Source organism: Triticum dicoccoides, chromosome 7B (genome assembly GCF_002162155.2).
Source record: "Triticum dicoccoides isolate Atlit2015 ecotype Zavitan chromosome 7B, WEW_v2.0, whole genome shotgun sequence".
Taxonomy (NCBI): Eukaryota; Viridiplantae; Streptophyta; class Magnoliopsida; order Poales; family Poaceae; genus Triticum; species Triticum dicoccoides.
The window spans coordinates 556,985,945-556,992,287 of record NC_041393.1 but is presented as its reverse complement, the minus strand read 5'-3'; positions in this window follow the sequence as shown (position 1 = coordinate 556,992,287).

The following is a 6,343-nucleotide window of genomic DNA, read 5'->3' as shown; positions in this document are numbered from 1 at the left end:
CTGCGTCTTCCCTGGCTCCGCGTCGTCCCCTTCCTAGGCCTCGCCGTCGTCCACCGTCGTGGTGCTCTCGGCACGGCGTGGTCAATGTGGTCAATGACCAACTTCCATCGGAAGAGTACTATGCATGGAGAGGCTGACAGCTGGGTCCACAACGGCCGCAAGGAAGCGCCTCCTTATTACGCGCAAAATAATTATTCCTCCTGAAAGTGCTAGTATCGACTAGAGGGTGGGTGAATAGGCAATTTTTATGAAAGTCTTCAAAACTTGGAAGTTTCAAAGACAAACAATAGAAATGACCTAATTGATATGTAGCAGAGATAAACTACTGTAAGCAAACCATAGTCAAGTATGCAATGATGTGAAAGCACATGACTAATAGTAGCTAAGTAGTAAGGATCAGGATGGAAGATAGTATGAAGCCAATCAACGATAGCAGTCAAGCAATGAAGTCAAACAGATATGACAGATAGGCAATGACTTCACGAAGACAAACTTAAGTAGAGGATGGAAAGGGATAGAACCAGTCGCTTGTTGAAGACACAGGATTTGTTGGACCAGTTCCAGTTGCTGTGACAACTGTACGTCTGGTTAGGGAGGCTGAGATTTAACTCAGAAGACCGTGTCTTCACCTTATTCCCCTTGAGCTAAGGACACCCAGTCCTCGCCCAATCACTCTGGTAAGTCTTCAAGGTAGACTTCCAAACCTTCACAGACTTTGTTCACCGACAATCCACAATGACTCTTGGATGCTCAGAACGCAACGCTTAACCGGCTGGAGGATTCACAGTCCTCAAGTGTAATAAGTCTTCAGGTCACACAGACAGAAAGACTTCAGTGATGCCTAACACTCTTTGGCTCTGGGTGTTTGGGCTTTGTCCTCGCAAGGATTTCTCTCACTCAAAGGCTTCGAGGTGGGTTGCTCTCAAACGACAAAAGCCGTGCACTAACTCTGAGCAGCCACCAATTTATGGTGTAGGGGGTGGGCTATTTATAGCCACTGGGCAACCCGACCTGATATGTCCGAAATGACCCTGGGTCACTAAGGAACTGACACGTGTTCCAACGGTCAGATTTCAAACACACACGGCAACTTTACTTGGGCTACAAGCAAAGCTGACTCATCCAGCTCTGGATAAGATTTGCTCTCATTGTCTTCGCTCGAAGACATAGGATTTGGGTTGAGCATCACTTCAGTCACTCTGACTTAGTTCACTTGGACCCCACTTAACAGTACGGTGGTTCCTATGACTCAACAAAGAAGAAAAGGAAACAACGAAACCACACAGTCTTTGCGCTCCATAGTCTTCACGCAATGTCTTCTCATGTCATAGTCTTCAATATGAATATCTTTTCATACCACCATTGTCTTCAATGTCTTCATACATTTTTAGGGGTCATCTCCGGTAGGTAAACCGAATCAACGAGGGACACTACCTGCGTTATCCTGCAATTCTCACAAACACATTAGTCCCTCAACCAACTTTGTCGTCAATACTCCAAAACTAACTAGGGGTGGCACTAGATGCACTTACACCTCCACCTGGCAGAAGGGACCCACCGGATGGGCCACCGTATTTCGTGAAAAAAACATTTCCCCCCTGACTGCTGGGACCCACCAGCTACATCTTCGCACGCAAGGAAGTGCGTCCGGGCAAAAAAAACCAAAACGATTCGCCCCCCTGACTGCTGGGACCCACCAGCTACATCTTTGCAGGCAAGGAAGTGCCTGACAGTCGGGACCCATCTGGTCGAAGCATACATAGCGTTGTCATTCTGGTCGCGAACGTGTATGTACATATATACTGGTCGACGTAAAGGCGCGCACGTGTCGTAGTAGAGGCACGCACATAGCATGTACATGTACGTATAGCAGCCAGGGTGCAAGAAATAAAATACAGCCACGTATGTGTACATACGGGCGGGGTCTCGAATGCCTACTCGCGCATACGTATGGCCAGGGCTCGTGTACATGGCTGGGTCAGAACGGAGAAACAACATCGTCGTCGTGTTCATGGGGAGGCAATGGAATGCGTCGTGTTCATGGGGAGGCAACGGAATGTGTCGTGTTCATCGGGAGGCAACGGAACGCGTGGGAGCCAACCGGCTGGGTCGGAACGGAATGCATGGTCATGTTCATCGGGAGGGCTTGGACGGAACATGCGCTGGAAACGAGGCCTGGCATACCGCAGAACAGAGGAAACGGACCTCCTACGTTCGGAATGGGGTCTTGTTGATCGGGAGGGGTGTGGCGTACCGCAAAATGGAGGAAACAGACCTCCTATGGTTGTAACGGGGGTCCCGTTGATCGGGAGGGGTGTGGCGTAGTGTAAAACAGACGAAACGGACCTCCTACGGTCAAAACGGGGGTCCTGTTGATTGGGAGGGGTGTGGCGTACCGCAAAACGGACAAAACGGACTTGTGTTGGAGCGCTACGGTCGAAACGGGGGTCCTGTTCATCAAGAGGGGTGTGGCGTACCGCAAAACGGGACTCCACGGGATACTGTTCATCTCCACCGTCGACCTCCTCCAGCCTCCACGGGCTACCGTCGACCTCCTCCAGCCTCCACGGGATCCTGTTCATCCAGCCTCCACCAGCACTACTCCACCGGCTACTGTTCAACCACCCCTCCACGGGCACCCCTCCACCGTCTACTGTTCATCCAGCCCTCCACACCACGGGGTCATGTTCAACCACCCCTCCATGGGCACCCCTCCACCGTCTACTGTTCATCCAGCCCTCCACCACATCACGGGGTCCTGTTCATCCAGAGGCAACGCCACCGCTCACTCTTCATCCAAACCCCCCGCAACGCTCACTGTTCATCCCAGAGGCAGCATCGATCGACTTCAGTTAGCAGCAGTAGCGACGGAATCGCTCGATCGGGTTCAGTTAACAACCATCGATCGATTGCTCGGGTTCAGTAACGCGTAGCCTGCAGTGTAATCGCTCGGGTTCAGTTAGAGCCCAACGCCTCGCTCGGGTTCAGTTAGAGCCAACGCCTCGCACACAAGCGCGTACGTGTATGAGAGAAACGCGCATCGCTCGGCCCCCGACCTCCCACCATAACCGGGAACTCCCCAAAAATTTCCTCCCCCTCGCTTCTACCACGGTTTTTCCCGTCATGGACGACACAAAGAATGTCATGCAGTTGCGTCTCCAGCCCACCCAGGACGAAAGCCCATTTTCTGTCATGATTTTTTGTCATAGAAGTAGGAGCCCACCACATCTATGATGATACCGGGTTTTGTCACAATTATCATCATAGAAGTGTCATATGTATGACAAAAAAAATTTTGTTCGGCCCAAAATGTCACGGATGTGTCTTTTTTTTTGTAGTTAATATTGATATAAAAGCATGATGCAAAATGGACGTATCAGGTACTCACCACGTCATCTCCCAATCAGTTGGATTGGGCCGAGGACCCCCATAGCCGTTTACTTATGGGCCAGTTCGGACAGCCGATGTATACACGAGGAAGATTCCACAAGACTTGGTGATCAAGACAAGGACTCCTCTCCACCGGCGTATTGGACTAGGACTCTTGTTATCCTAGGCCTCTGGTACATTATATAAGCCGAGGCCGGGCTAGGTGATGGAGCATCATAACATTACTCATCATACCTCTTGGGTTTAGACCACAACATATGATCTTGAGGTAGATCAACTCTATAATCATACACATTGAATACAATCAAAAGCAAAATGTAGGGTATTATCTCTTCGAGAGAGCCTGAAGCTGGGTAAAGACACGCAGCTTGGGACTCCCTACCCGGGATCTGCAGGTTTTGACACCGAGACACATCCCCCATAGCGTCCGCATCCTCACACGTCCCCGCATTCCTCGCGACGTCTACGGCCGCGGGTGGCGGAGCCTCTAGCTGGACGGGTGATTTGCACCTCCGAGCTTCTTCTTGGGTGCCATAGTCGATGACGCCATCGATGATGGAGATGAAGACGACGCGCTACTGATGCTCTTGGGTTCCCACAAGTGATCTTCCTACCTGGCGTGCCAAAGATGTCATGGGAAACCACAGCCACCTACGGGGCTATGATCCCATTTTTGTTCAGCGGGGGCATGGGCATGTTGCACAAAGAGCAGGGAAGCATGGCACAGCGCGACAGAGATCACACGGGCAACCTTACCCAGGTTTGGGTCGCCACGAGGCATAAAACCCTACTCCTACTGTAGCGATCCGACCTCAGATGGTCAAATCTCTGTGCTTACGTGTCATCCCTGGATCGGTAATGCTGACACACACAGTACTTGAAGGATTTATAATAGAGTGCAATCACACAATTATTACATCGAATGTCTCAAAAGACAAGTTAATACAATAATATGGCTTAAGGCCATCTAAATAAGATAACAGAGGAAGGCTTGGAAGATAAAGTGAGTCCATCAACTCCAACGACATAGCTGAGTGCACGACAACGACCTAGCGCACCTTACTCTTCGTCTGAAAAGTCTGCAACATGATATGTTGCAGCCCCAAACGGGTCAGCACATGGAATATGCTGGCAAGATAACACAATAGAGCAATGAACAAAATAAATATTATCACTAAATTCATATATGGCTGGTGGAGGCTCTAAGTTTATATTTGCGTAAAGCCAATTTTATTCTACTACAAAGGAATATATTTTGTTTAACTATCATGGTGGTTGATAAACATTGAGAAGGCTCCTCCAACTCAATCCCAATTAAACAGTATTAATAACCAAACAAATTAATTTAGAGTGATGAGATCAACATGATAATCCAAGAACCAGATACTCAAGATGTCCATAACCGGGGACACGGCTAACCATGATTAGTTTGTACACTCTGCAGAGGTTTGCACACTTTTCCCCACAAGCCTCGATCTCCTCCATTGGATTTCTCGCACTACATGGTGTTTGAGAAACGGATGACCGAGACACAGTCTTTCGGAAACTTTCACTCTTTACTCTAGGTGGACAGTTACACCTACTTTCCCATACATCTGCTAGCCCACCACTAAAAGAGGTCATCCAACATACTCAACTATGCTAGAGCCCATAATAGCTTGTGGCTACACACGGAAGTTTCTAGCATGAATAATCTTATGATCCCTTTGAGCCTGGGTGACGAACCATAGGATGATCACATGGGTACTCCGTGATATCCTAGGACAACACTGGATTCTTCAGGTGCCTGCAACCAATCCACCCAGATGTGTATTTAAGTAGCCACCTTAAGTTAACCATTAATTAACAACTCTCACATCTGTCATGGATACACTCAACCAATCCACGTCTACAAGCATAGCATGACAATCTTAGCATAATGTAGAAGTAACTCCCAAGGTTTTGATAATAAAAGGGCAATAGGTTCTACCTCATCATCTACTTCCCAAACCCACATGTTAATCAGATCCTAATCATGCAATGTTTGAGGATTGGAACTAATCCATAAAAACTGGGTAATAAGGGATATGATCAAAGTGTTACTTGCCTTGCTGACGATCTGCAAACCCTAGAGACTCGTAGTAGCACGCTTCGCACTCCGGGAATTATATCACAAACAAACAATAGCATACATAAGCACTGAAGCATAGATGCACGGGTAAAACTCAAATAAGAAGATCCAGTCTGATAGTTCAACTGAAAAACTTCGATTTGCAAAAAGAAACAATCGAATCGGAGCTACGGAACCCAATCTACATCAAAAGAAGTTCGAATTCAAATATGCTTGAAACCAAATTTTAATTTTTCAAAACCATGTTCAAGTTGATTAACTGGAAAGAGGGGCTCGAGACAAATATTTTGGCGTTGGTTTCACTAGATTCGGACGAACGTTTAAAAAGTTGCGAGAGTTTGAATATCAAGGGCTAATCGGCGATAAAAATACTCGTGGATAGGTCCCTGGCAAAATAAAATAAAAAGAAAAATCTATCGGAGAAACGTCCGCTAACAGAGACAAACGAACGGATTCGTTCGTTACGGAAACTAAATGAACGAACGTTCACAGATTAGATCTAAACCGAGTAAAAACGAGAAAACCGATCGGTAAAAAACCCGGAGTAGATCTAGGGTTTAAAAAAACCGAACGGACCAGAAGAAAAACCTGCGGCGGCGATGAGTCAACGGAGATGGTGGGCGGCGGCTCCGGCGTGCGGGCGGCTCCCGCGAGGCGGCGGAGGGCGGCCGCGGCGGTGCGGGAAGAGGGGGGGCGGCGTGGCTTATAAAGGCCGGCGGGGGGGGCGCGGCGGCTTGGCGGAGGGGGCACGCCGAGGGGAGTCCCCCTCAGTCACGCCGGCGGCGGCCGGGCGCGAGCCAGACTCGGGGTGGGTGAGGCGGTTGGCGGGACTGGGTGGGCCGG